The sequence below is a fragment of the Pseudorca crassidens genome, chromosome X (assembly GCF_039906515.1).
Source record: "Pseudorca crassidens isolate mPseCra1 chromosome X, mPseCra1.hap1, whole genome shotgun sequence".
In the NCBI taxonomy this organism is placed as follows: Eukaryota; Metazoa; Chordata; class Mammalia; order Artiodactyla; family Delphinidae; genus Pseudorca; species Pseudorca crassidens.
Window position 1 is genome coordinate 20,329,106 of NC_090317.1, and position 14,767 is coordinate 20,343,872.

General features: G+C 38.1%; 1 protein-coding gene across 22 annotated transcripts in view; it reads right to left on the bottom strand.

The window, feature by feature from the left end:
* The window catches only part of ARHGAP36 (Rho GTPase activating protein 36), a 154,152-nt gene that overhangs the window by 137,705 nt on the left and 1,680 nt on the right, over positions 1-14,767 (bottom strand). The gene's annotated exons all lie outside the window — the stretch shown is intronic.

Here is a 14,767-nt window from a genome sequence, read left to right on the forward strand (position 1 = left end):
AGATCAGAAATAAATTAAAAAGAAATGAAGGAAACGATAGCAAAGATCAACAAAACTAAAAGCTGGTTCTTTGAGAAGATAAACAAAATTGATAAACCATTAGCCAGACTTATCACGAAAAAAAGGGAGAAGACTCCAATCAATAGAATTAGAAATGAAAAAGGAGAAGTAACAACTGACACTGCAGAAGTACAAAGGATCATGAGAGATTACTACAAGCAACTCTATGCCAATAAAATGGACAACCTGGAAGAAACGGACAAATTCTTAGAAAAGCACAACCTTTGGAGACTGAACCAGGAAGAAATAGAAAATATGAACAGATCAATAACAAGCACTGAAATTGAAACTGTGATTAAAAATCTTCCAACAAACAAAAGCCCAGGACCAGATGGCTTCACAGGCGAATTCTATCAAACATTTAGAGAAGAGATAACACCTATCCTTCACAAACTCTTCCAAAATATAGCAGAGGGAGGAACACTCCCAAACTCATTCTATGGGGCTGCCATCACTCTGATACCAAAACCAGACAAAGATGTCACAGAGAAAGTAAACTACAGGCCACTATCACTGATCAACATATATGCAAAAATCCTCAACAAAATACTAGCAAACAGAATTCAACAGCACGTTAAAAGGATCATACACCATGATCAACTGTGGTTTAACCCAGGAATGCAAGGATTCTTCAATATACGCAAATCAACCAACATGATACACCATATTAACAAATTGAAGGAGAAAAATCATATGATCATCTCAATAGATGCAGAGAAAGCTTTCGACAAAATTCAACACCCATTTATGATAAAAAAAAAAAACCCTACAGAATGTAGGCACAGAGGGAACTTACCTCAACATAATACAGGCCATATATGACAAACCCACAGCAAACATCGTCCTCAATGGTGAAAAACTGAAACCATTTCCACTAAGATCAGGAACAAGACAAGGTTGCCTACTCTCACCACTATTATTTGACATAGTTTTGGAAGTTTTAGCCACAGCAATCAGAGAAGAAAAATAAATAAAAGGAATCCAAATCGGAAAAGAAGAAGTAAAGCTGTCACTGTTTGCAGATGACATTATACTATATAAAGAGAATCCTAAAGATGCTACTAGAAAACTACTAGAGCTAATCAATGAATTTGGTAAAGTAGCAAGATACAAAATTAATGCACAGAAATCTCTTGAATTCCTATACACTAATGATGAAAAATCTGAAAGTGAAATTAAGAAAACACTCCCGTTTACCTTCGCAACAAAAAGAATAAAATATCTAGGAATAAACCTACCTAAGGAGACAAAAGATCTGTATGCAGAAAATTATAAGACACTGATGAAAGAAATTAAAGATGATACAAATATATGGAGAGATATACCATGTTCTTGGATTGGAAGAATCAACATTGTGAAAATTACTCTACTGCCCATAGCAATCTACCGATTCAGTGCAATCCCTATCAAACTACCACTGGCATTTTTCACAGAATTAGAACAAAAATTTTCACTATTTGTATGGAAATACAAAAGGCCCCGAATAGCCAAAGCAATCTTGAGAACGAAAAACAGAGCTGGAGGAATCAGGCTCCCTGACTTCAGACTATACTACAAAACTACAGTAATCAAAACAGTATGGTACAGGCACAAAAACAGAAATATAGATCAATGGAACAGGATAGAAAGCCCAGAGATAAACCCACGCACATATGGTCACCTTATCTTTGATAAAGGAGGCAGGAATGTAGAGTGGAGAAAGAACAGCCTATTCGATAAGTGGTGCTGGGAAAACTGGACAGGTACATGTAAAAGTATGAGATTAGATCACTCCCTAACACCATACACAAAAATAAGCTCAAAATGGATTAAAGACCTAAATGTAAGGCCAGAAACTATCAAACTCTTAGAGGAAAACATAGGCAGAACACTCTATGACATAAATCACAGCAAGATTCTTTTTGACCCACCTCCTAGAGAAATGGAATTACAAACAAAAATAAACAAATGGAACCTGATGAAACTTAAAAGCTTTTGCACAGCAAAGGAAACCATAAACAAGACGAAAAGACAACCCTCAGAATGGGAGAAAATATTTGCAAATGAAGCAACTGACAAAGGATTAATCTCCAAAACATACAAGCAACTCATGCAGCTCAATGTCAAACAAACAAACAACCCAATCCAAAAATGCGCAGAAGACTTAAATAGACATTTCTCCAAAGAAGATATTGCCAACAAACACATGAAAGAATGCTCAATGTCATTAATCATTAGAGAAATGGAAATCAAAACTACAATGAGATATCATCTCACACCAATCAGAATGGCCATCATCAAAAAATCTAGAAACAATAAATGCTGGAGAGGGTGTGGAGAAAAGGGACCCCTCTTGCACTGTTGGTGGGAATGTAAATTGATACAGCCACTATGAAGAACGGTATGGAGGTTCCTTTAAAAACTAAAAATAGAACTACCATACGACCCAGCAATCCCACTTCTGGGCATGTACCCTGAGAAAACCAGAATTCAAAAAGAGTCATGTTCCAAAATATTCATTGCAGCTCTATTTACAATAGCCAGGACATGGGAGCAACCTAAGTGTCCATCAACAGATAAATGGATAAAGAAGATGTGGCACATATATACAATGGAATATTACTCAGCCATAAAAAGGAATGAAACTGAGTTATTTGTAGTGAGGTGGATGGACCTAGAGTCTGTCATACAGAGTGAAGTAAGTCAGAAAGAGAAAAACAAATACCATATGCTAACACATATATATGGAATTTAAAAAAAAAAAGAAAATAAATGTCAGAAGAACCTAGGGGCAAGCCGGGAATAACGATGCAGACCTACTAGAGAATGGACTTGAGGATATGGGGAGGGGGAAGGGTAAGCTGGAACAAAGTGAGAGAGTGGCATGGACATATATACACTACCAAACGTTAAATAGATAGCTAGTGGGAAGCAGCTGCATAGCACATGGAGATCAGCTCAGTGTTTTGTGACCACCTAGAGGGGTGGGATAGGGAGTGTGGGAGGCAGGGAGATGCAAGAGGGAAGAGATATGGGGACATATGTATATGTATAACTGATTCACTTTGTTATAAAGCAGAAAGTAACACACCATTGTAAAACTATTATACTCCAATAAAGATGTTAAAAATTAAATTAAATTTTAAAAATAAAGATATTATTTTGCTTACCACTTCCTCTCCTGTCATAATAAGTTATTATTATTTATTTTATGATATGTAGATTTGCTGCCAACAAAAAATTCAGTGTCCTGACAGCTTAATTTCTCACTTTCAAGTCAAGCCTCATATATACAAGCCAGGGTGGCATATAGAGTAGTCAGGAAAGGAACAAGGCACCCTCGTTTGGGTCAGGTCTACCTAATTTTCAACTTTACCCGCTTATAGATTATGAGAGTGGCACATACTATATTAGGTCTAAGTAAGGACACTGTTCCCAGTTATTACATTCAGTTTCTCTGGTCTAGGCAAATACTTTGTAAAGGTGTTTCATATTTTCTATTGAATTTGTTTCTAAGAAAAAATTCATCTTATTTCTATTATAGATCCCAGTTAATTAAAGATGTATATTGTAAACTCTAGGAAACCACTGAATTTTTAAAAAGAGGTACAAATTAAAAGCCAATAGTAGAGGTAGAATGGAATAAAATGCTCAATTTTTAAAAAGTGTAAAAATTTTGAAGTCAAAGAAGAAATGGAATAAATAGAAAACAGCTAGCATGATGGTACATTTCAAGCAAACTATATCAATAATTACAATAAGTGCAAGTTGTCTAAATATACCGCTTAAAAGACACAGATTTTTCACATAGAATAAAAAAGCAAGACACAACTATGTCCTCTACAAGAAACCTACTTTTAAATTAAAAGACCCATATAGGGTAAAAGTAAAGGAAAAAAAATCAGTGTTTTCATTCCCTGGCCTTGGCAGATGTTGCTCGGTGTTGGATAAAGTGAGGAAGGTGACATCAGAACAAGACAGCAAGGAGAAAAGAATATACATGTCTAAAATTCCTCATACAAAACCCTTAGAGTTTGACATTTTCTGAAATTCAGAATTTGGGGTATTTTGGACAGGCAATATGGTGAATATATGGTATATTATATAATACCCCCGGGGGCTGTTACAAACACATTAGTATTTCATAGTGAAATGGATAGTCACATAAACAGGTTAAATAAAGACTATACATAGCCTCATATCAATTCAGGTCAAGTTTTGCTGCCTATGAGTTTTGGTGGCAAACTTATGAAAACTTATGGTTTTTAGAGATTACTGAATTTTGGAATTATAGATAATGGATCATGGTCCATATTCAGGTCAGTCAAGGAGGAGCAAAAGAAAAGTGAAACCCACAAATGAAGCCATGCTGAAGCCTCCTTGGTTTTGGGATACAGGTCCATTCTTCACTTTTTCCAGCCAGAGACAGCACTTGTCCTCCAGCCTGAAGCCCCTGAAGTGCACAGTACTTTGAGTGTAGGGTTGTGGATCACTTAAGGCAAAGTTATGCCCACTGTACATGCAGAGAACATGACCTTAGGATAGAAGCACTGTGTACATTATGGCCAAGTGCTGACCATGGCTGGCATCAGGAACGACTAGAACAGAACAGCTCTGATGTGCTCTTTTAATATACTGAATTCATGCACAAGATTTTATCTGGAGAAAGGGTACTAAACTATAGCCAAAAAATATGTGTCGACCATAGCATTGAAAAGTACATTGGATTGTTCCATTGAAATTTGCTAAGAGAGTAGAACTTAAATATTCTCAGTAAAGAAAGAAAGAGAGGGAGAGAGAGAGAGAGAGGGAGGGAGGGAGGGAGGGAAGAAGGAAGGAAGGAAGGAAGGAAGGAAGGAAGGAAGGAAATACGTGAGGTGACTGATATGTTAACTCATATATCTAACCATCATGTTGTACACTTTAAATATCTCACAATTTTATCTGTCAATTATACCTCAATAAAGCTGGAAAATAGAAAAAGAAAGAAAAGTGGCTTAATTTTATTCTATTGGAGTTTGTAGACGTGTAGATTCATGCATTCCATCAAATTAGGGAAGTTTTTGGCCATTATTGCCTCTAATATTCTTTCTACCCCTTCCTCTCTTCTCTCCTAGGACTCCCATTGTGATTGTGTTGGTCTTGATGCTGTCCCATAGGTCCAGTAGGAGCTTACTCAGCCATATCGAAGGCAGAAATATAATTAATTCCTCTTGACCTCAGCATATAAACTTCCTAGGGGAATATGTGGATGTCTGATATAATGTAGATAAGCCAAGTCATAAGCAGACAGTGGAAATGACGGAAAGTTGGCGGTAAGCTTCATAGAAATACAGTTGGCAGGGCTGGTCCTTAGATACAGACAAAAATATGGAAGCCTACTTCAGCGACCATCAACCTTTTTTCCACTCCTACATTCGTCACATGCATAATACACCATCAGTAATTCTCATTTTATATTTAGTGATTCTCACGGACGGGGTGCCCTACAGCGCATCTACCCCATGGAGCTTATGGTATGCCCCCTTCTGTGCACTCTCAGTCCCTCACAGGTTTAAATCACTGTAATGAATGGCATAGTGGAAGCCTCACATATTTCTACCACTAAATCCTTCCCGACATCAGCCTGCAGCAAAGTCCACAATGTCCATCAAAAGTCATTCCTGGAGGCTGAGGTATTCTGAGGCAGCATGATAAACCAGGAAAAACTTCAGCTGAGGGTTGGACATATTTAGGTTCTAATCTCACCTCTGCCAGGTATTAGCTGTGTGACTTTGAGAAAAATCACTTAACCTCTCTGAACATATTTCCTCAACTGTAAAAGGGGGAAAATAGTAATATGAACAACTCTGCAGAGTTGTTGTGGGAATTAAATGAAATGAAGTTTATCAAGTCAAGGGGTGAAGGTGAGATGCAAATCTTACAAACTTAATACAGGCCAAGTAGTGGCATGCAAAGAGCATAGCATGGAGTAAGGTAAAACTGGATCTGAAAGCTGGCTCTGCGTTTACCAGCTGTGTGACCCTGTTAGTCTCTTAATTAGCTTAACTGGTTTCCTCATCTGTATAATGGTGATAAGAACACTTATCATAAAGGACAGTCATTAAGATTTAATGGGAGAATGTGAGTGAAAAAAAATGTGTGAATGCTTTCCACAGATAATTTTTGAGCATATGGGAGTATGATGGAGATCAGTGTAGTGTGGGGAAAGGTAGGGGAATACTTTAGAAAGAGTGCTCAGGAAAGCCCATTACTGGCACTAAGAAGGTGATGGAAGAACTTAGCAAATGGGAGTTTCCATCCTTTGCAAATTTTTAAAACTTGCACTACTTCCACCCAGACAACTTTTAAAAGGTTCTCTCCTTCAAAAAGCACATATCCACTTCCCTGGGGTACAGCTTCCTATTGACCAGTTTCTTCCTTTCACCTCAGTCTCATGTCTTGCCCCTCCAAAGCATAAAACTCTGAGACAGCAAGGACACTGCTGGTCCTGATTCAGTAATCAGCCTCTTTCCATGTTTCCTTCCTTGAATCATGCCTATTTTGTTTGTAGGAGTCCTCTTCTTTTTTTAAAACTTCTTTTTATGATAACTTTATTCAGATATAATTAACAAACCACTATCACTGACCACAGGCTGAAGAGCAGGTCTCTTAATTCTGGTCAGAGACCAAGCTGCTAACACTGAATACAATTCCTGTGTTTAACCCTGGGCTCCAACCACATACCTAACCTAAGACATAGCCTGAATCCCTAACTCTGGACTTGGAGACTTAACCCTAATTTCAGACTGAAACCTTAACCACGGTCCCACATAGGGACCTCAATTCTATCCATAAACTGAGTCTCTTTCTGGCCATACTCCAAGGCCTTAACTCTGATTAAATTGAGTCCCTAGTCACATACTCACTGGCTATGTCTGGTCCAAGACTAAGTAGTGTAGTTATGACCAGTCCCAGAATGAGTCTCTAACCTTGATCTCCTATTGAACCTTAACTATGGCTACTGATAAGCCCTTAATTCGTGATACAGAGATCCAACCTATGATCAGACATAGCCTCTAAACCTGTCCCAGGCTGAGTCTCAAGCTTGAGCTACAAACTGTGACCTAACTCTGGGATATACTTAATATCCTCCACTGACCACAAAATGAGTGCTCAGCATACGTACTGACCGAGCTCTAACCCTGACCACAAACTGAGGCTCTAACTCGGTCACAGCCTGAGATCTGATCTTGGAAACCTACCCAGCTACAATTTCCACCGACTTAGCACTAACCAGAAAATGACCCCAATATTGGCAACAGAATGACTACTAAACTTGGCCTCATACAGAAACAAAAACATGTACAGAGACTGAACTCTAAACTTGGCCAAAGACTGTGCCTTAATCCTGGCCAAGAAGTGAAACCAAATCTTCTTCAAAGCTTGAGGATATAGTCCAACCACATCTTATGTCCTAATCCTGTTCACAGATAGAACCCTGAACACAGCCACAGCCTGAGACTTAACTCTGTTCATAGATCAAGTTCTAAACCTGGCCAGATACTGAGTTCATAAATCTGACTATGGAATAATCCACTGAACCTGAGCCCCATCAATGGCCACTGATTTTGCCCCTAAATCTTATAGCCTCTAACTGCTTAGCAACTCAGTTTCCGGTCACAGACTGAATTCTTAACTCTCATCACAGACTGAGCCCATAAGACTTAACCTCTAGCCTGAGTTTTCACCCTGAAAATAAAACTTACGCTCCCAAAATGGCTAATGACTGATCCTGAATCTTTGGGGTAGACTGAACCTATCTCTGGCTAAATGCGAGCCCCAGACTGAATCCCAACTCCGACCACAGCTTTAACCTTAATCCTAGCCACAGACACAGCCAACACCAGAAACTGAACGGTTCACCAAAACTTAGCAAAGACTGAACCCAAACTTTGAATAGGAATTAAGGACAAAAAAACCCAAATATTTTTCTTAGTCTTTGCCGAAAACCTAACAAGAGATTAATTTTAACCCTGAGCACAGATACAACTCACCATGGTAAAGGGCGCACCATGGGAGCTCTATTGCTGGGTACATTCTGAGCATTGCCCTGGGACAAAGACTGTAAATCCTGCCCATAATCTGAGACCCAAAGACTAAACCCTAAGCCTGGCTGAAGAACGATTCCTAACTCTACAAGGTTAAATCAAAACCCTCCTCATATTATTAGAACTAACAACAGGCTAAGATTGAGTACTAAACTTTGTCACACACTGATTCTTAACCCCGTAAACAAATTTCACCATATTAGTGGCCACAAACTGAGTCCTAGCACTAGCTTGAGATTGAGCAATCAGTCTGGCCACAATCCTAGCCCTCAACTGGGGAGAGATGTACCCATGACACTGGGCAGGGTAGGGACGCTAAAAATTAGCACAGACTGAACTCTACTACTGATACCAGAATGCCTGCTAAGCACACTAGCCAGAGTCCAAGTCCCAAATTGACAATAGGACATGAACACTCTAAACTCAAACCCTGGCAACAGCCTTAGCCCCAAACCCTGATTGCTGCCTGAGTCTCTAAATCTAAACACAAGCTGGATCCTATGTGTTGCCCATTCTCACACTAACTTTATTTGTAGACTGACATATAACATTGGCAGCCAACCTGAGAAACATGTTTACAGTCTTAGCCCTAAAACCTTCTTCATAGTAAGTTTTAACCTGGACATTGGTAATCCTCAAACTCTGGTAAAAGGTTAATCAGATACAAAAATCAGTTGCATTTCTATATATTAACAACAAACTATCTGAAAATTAAATTAAGAAAACATCTCATTTACAATAGCATCAAAGCAACAAAATACGTAGGAATAAACTTAACCAAGGAGGTGAAAGACTTATACACTGGAAACTATAAAATACTGATGAAAGAAATTAAAGCAGATGAATATAAATGGAAAGGCATCCCTCATTCATGGATTGTAGACTTAATATTGTCAAAATGTCCATACTACCCAAAGTGGTCTACAGAGCCAATGCAATACCTATCAAAATCCCAATGGCATTTTATTTTTACTTTTGGCTGCATTGGGTCTTCGTTGCTGTGTGTGGGCTTCCTCTAGTTGCAGCGAGTGGGGGCTACTCTTCATTGCGATGCACGGGCTTTTCATTGTGGTGGCTTCTCTTGTGGCGGAGCACAGGCTCTAGGCACGCAGGCTTCAGCAGTTGCAGCATGCAGGCTCAGTAGTTGCGGCACGTGGGCTCTAGAGCATGCGGGCTTCAGTAGTTGTGCTGCGTGGGCTCAGCAGTTGCGGCACGTGGGCTCTAGGGTGCATGGGCTTCAGTAGATGTGCTGCATGGGCTCAGCAGTTGCGGCACGTGGGCTCTAGGGTGCATGGGCTTCAGTAGATGTGGTGCACCAGCTTAGTTGCTCCGTGGCATGTGGGATCTTCCTGGATCAGGGATCAAACCCGTGTCCCCTGCATTGGCAGGTGGATTCTTAACCACTGTGCTACCAGGGAAGTCCCCCAATGGCATTTTAAATGAAATGGCATTTTAAAGAAAAAACAATCATAAAATTCAGTTGGAACTGAATAGACCGTTTTCCAAAGAAGACATACAAATGGTCAACAGGTATATGAAAAGATGCTCAAGGTCATTAATCATCAGGAAAATGCAAATCAAAACCATGAGATATCGCCTCACACCTGTCAGAATTGCTATTATCAAAAAGAACACAAATAACAAGTGCTAAGAAGGATGTGGTGAAAAGGAAACCTTTGTGCACCATTGGTGGGAATGTAAATTAGTGCAGCCACTATGGAAAACAGTCTGAACATTCCTCAAAAAATTAAAAATGGAACTATCATACTATCCAGCAATTCCACTCCTGGGTATTTATCCAAAGAAAATGAAAAGACTAATTCAAAAATATATATGTGTCCCTATGTTCACTGCAGCATTATTTGCAATAGCCAAGATATGGAAGCAACCTAAGTGTCCATCGATAGGTGAATGTATATGTCCTACTGAGAAAAATAAAAAGCAAAAGACCAATGGAATCTAAAAAAAAAATAGGTGAATGTATAAAGAAGATGTGGTATATATTTATACAATGGAATATTACTCAGCCATAAAAAGGAACGAAATTTTGCCATTTGTCACAACATGGATGGACCTAGAGGGTATTATGCTAAGTGAAATAAGTCAGGTAGAGAGAGACAAATACTGTATGATTTAACATACATGTGGAATCTAAAAACACAAAACAAATGAATGAACATAACAAAACAGAAACAGAGTTATAGATACAGACAACAAACAGGTAGTTGTCAGAGGGGAAAGAGATGGGAGGAGGAGAGAAACAGGTGAGGGAGATTAAGAGGTACAAACTTCCAGTTACAAAATAAACGAGTCACAGATTTGAAATGCACAGTGTGGGGAATATAGTCAATAACTATATAATATCTTCGTATGAGGACAGGTGGTAACTAGACTTCTCATGGTGATCATTTGAAATGTATAGAAATATAGAATTTGTGCTGTATGTGCACCAGGAACTAACATAGCATTGTAGATCAATTATAGTTCAAAAACAAACTCATAGAAAAACAGATCTGATTTGTGGTTACCAGATGCAAGGGGTGGGGGGCGGCAGAAGGAATTGGATGAAGGTGGTCAAAAGGTACAAGCTATTAGTTATAAGATAAATAAGTACTAGTGATGTAATGTACAGCATGATCAATATAATTGACATTGCAATTGACATTGCTGTATGCTATATATGAAAGGTGTTAAGACAGTAAATCCTCTCCTCTTTGGTAACCATAAGTTTGTTTTCTACATCTGTAAGTCTGTTTTTGTATATAGTTTTATTTGTATTATTTTTAGATTCCACATATAAGTGATATCAAAGTGAGAGGGAGGGAGGGAGGAACAAATTAGGGGTACTGGATTAACAGATACAAACCGCTATATATAAAAGATAAGCAATGAGGATTTACTGTATAGCACAAGGAATTATATTTGATAACTTGTAATAACCTATAATGCAGTATAATCTGAAAAAAATAACTGAATCATTTTGCTCTATACCTGAAACTAACACAATATTGTAAATCAAGTATACTCCAAGAAAGAAAGGAAGGAAGGAAGAAAGAAAAAGAAAATTACTTGTTTGCTTTAAGCAAGAGAGAGAGAGGAAGAAAAAGAGAGTACATCCTAATAATTCTCCTCACAAGGAAAAAAATTTGTTTTCTATTTCTTTAATTTTGCGTCTGTATGAGATGATGGATGTTCACTAAACTTATTGTGGTCACCAGTTCTTGATGTATTTGAGTCAAATCATGATGTTATACACCTTAAGCTTATACAGTGCTGTATGTCAATTATATCTCAATAAAACTGGAAAGAAAAAAAATCAGTTAAAAAAAAGTGTCAGTGAGGATGTGGAGAAATTGGAGCTCTTATACACTGTTGGTGGAAATAGAGAATGGTGCAGTCACTATGGAAAAAAGTATGGAGGTTCCACCAAAAATTAAAAATAGGCATATCATTGACATATATATATATATGTGATATATTTATATACATAAACTATTATTCAACCTTAAAAAGAATGAAATCCTACCATTTGTGACAACATAGATAAACATAGAAGACATTATGCTAAGCGAAAAAACCAAACACAGGTGGACAAATATTCATAATTCCACTTATACGAGGTAACTAAAATAGTCAAACTCATACAAGCAGAGAAAAGAATGGTGGTTGCCGGGGGCTGGGAAGAGGAGGAAATGGGGAGTTATTGCTCAGTGAGTATAAAGTTTTAGTTTTACAAGATGAATAAGTTCTAGACTTACAACATAGTGCCTATCGTTAAAAATACAGTATTGTGCACTTTAAAATATGTTAAGAGGATAGATTTCATGTTAAATGTTCTTACCACACACACACACACACACACACACACACACACAGAAAATCCACAAAAGAACAGAAGGAAATTTTTGGAGGTGATGTATATGTTCAGTGCCTTGATTATGGTGATAGTGTCATGGGTATATGCATATGTCCAAACTCACCAAAATGTATATATTAAATATGTGGAATTTTTTTGTATATCAATTATGCATAAATAAAGCTTTTTCAAAAGAAATAGAAGGAAGATTGGCCATGATTTTTGTCCCTTTAATCAGGAAAATAAATTTTTCCATAAGTCAAAGCATATTTCTTTTTGTGCCTCATTGATGAAAAAGCACCTGAGAAAAGTAGTGTTAGTTTTTTTTGTGTGTGTGTATTAGCTTTTAGAGTCTATATTTTGAGGAAGGTAAGGAAAAGGGGTACTTTAAAGGTTTTGGGTTAACCAATCAACAGAACTTGCCACAGCAGGAGCTCAATAAAAATAATATCATTATTAAAGAACTTATCTAAGAATGTTTGACAAATTAATCTCCTAACACACAATCCAGCTACTAATAATGATAAGCTTCTTTCAAGTGTCTAAATAAACAAAAATAAGTGTATTGTGTATGGAACAATACTGGAATTATATAAGCCAGAATGTTAATAGAAAATCAAAAGCTTAATCAGATAGCACCAACACCAGCACTCACTGAACAGAAACTCTACACAAAGTCAAAATAGGACAGCTACCAGCAGAATCAACTCTGACACAGGCCAAGATGAAATGTTAATACAGGTCGCTGACTGAACCAGGCTCTGGCTGCAGAATGAGGTACAACACTGGCCACTGTGACTTAGCTCCACAGACCATTCCAATATAGGCAAAGACAGAACCCTGACACTGGCTAAAGTCAGAAACCACAGCTTGGAAGTACTTTGGGCAAATATGCATCCCAAATTCTGTTCATATTCATCGTTAAAATCCTGGCCACAAACTATACTCTAACATTGTCCATAGATGAAATGCTAACTTTGGTCTGAGACAAAACTAGGGCACATGATAGGTAATATCCTAACATGGCAACAAACTGAATATTAAACTTAGACACTGACTGTGCATTAACAATGGCCACAGCCTGAGGCCTAACACTGGACCAAAAATAAACTCTAACCATGAACAATAATTGAAACTTTACCTGATGAAAGACTGAACATAAATCCTGTTCAAATTCTTATTTAGCCTTTCCCCAGGCAACACAATCAGCATGAACTGTAAGCCCCGACTGAGCTATGATACTGGCCTTTACTGATTCCCAAACCTAGAAATGAAAGTGATTCCAACACGGACCAAAAACTAAAGTCAAACCTTAAGCTGAGCCCTAACCCTGGATGTGATCTGTCTAAGGGTGGTCCACAGACTGAGCCCCAACACTGATCTTATAACACATCCTCTCTTATATAAACTAAATCCTAATACTGGCTAAAATTTGAACCCAAATCTTGTACACTGACTTCACAATGAGTATAACTCAGGCTACACTGGACTAAAGGCAGCCTCAGAATGAGCTTTCACGCTGGTCAGAAATATGCTCTGATCTTTGTCACAGAGAGAACCATGGCTATAACACTGGGGCCTAACACTAATAACAGGCTGGCCCTAAACTTGGTTCCATGGTCCTCTAACCATGGATCCACACTGACTTGTAAAGATAGCAACAGATCGACTAAGCCTTTATCTAAGTCGAAGACTGAAGCCAAACACTTTCCACATTATAAACCTGAACTCTGCCCATGACTTCAGCTGTACACTGGCTCTTCAGCTTTAACCTTGGCCTACCAATTGATCTATAAATACAGCCAGACTGATTTACCCTGGGTCTCTATTTCACAAATTCGTCTTATACTCAAGCATTTTTTCCTGGATGTATTTTCAAGCATACTTTCTAACAACAATACATCAAGCGTCTCACCTTTGTATGTGTAAATACACATACACACACATTCCAATAAGCCTTGTAGAAATATTAAGTGTCACTGCTATGTATTTTCTTTCTTTTTTTTTCTTTTGGCCACACTGCACAGCTTGTGGGATCTTAGTTCCCCAACCAGGGATCAAACCTGGGGTCCCAGCAGCAAAAGCACAGAAGTGCAGAGTCCTAACTACTGGACTGCCAGGGAATTCCACTGCTATGTATTTTAATTATTAATTATTTATTGATAGTTTCCCCCATTAGAATATAAGCTCCAAAGGAAAGAGATATGGTCTGGGCTTTGGTTTTTTTTTTCCCCACTCCTCTATTCCCAACATCTAAAATTGTGCCTGGAATGTTGTAAGTACTCAACAAATATTTGTTGAATGGATGAATGAGTAGTTCCTTGTTATTCTTCTGTCCTCTTATTTGACCTCTCTGCACAATATTCCAGTGATTCTACTTTGTTTTCTGTTGCTTCATCTATCAGACCATTCCTTCTAAGCTTCCTTTGAAGGCATGTTTTCGTCTACCTACTACTTGAATACGGTTATTTTCTAGGGTTCCATACTGAATCTTTGTCCTTCTAAAATTTACTATTCTAAACACTCTCTACATGAAATTTAGTTCATATTTACTTATTTAATTACTATTTATTATTGATGTCTCCCAAATGTTTAGTTCTAACCCAGACCTCTCTCCTGTGCTTCAGACCTACATTTCCTTACAGCCTACGAGGCATCTCCACACAAACGTTACACAGATTCCTCAAATTTTTAAATGTCCCAAACTGAATCCCTCCTATCCCTCACAAAACTTGCTACTCTTTCTGGGTTCCCTATCTCAATGAATGGTACTACCATTCAC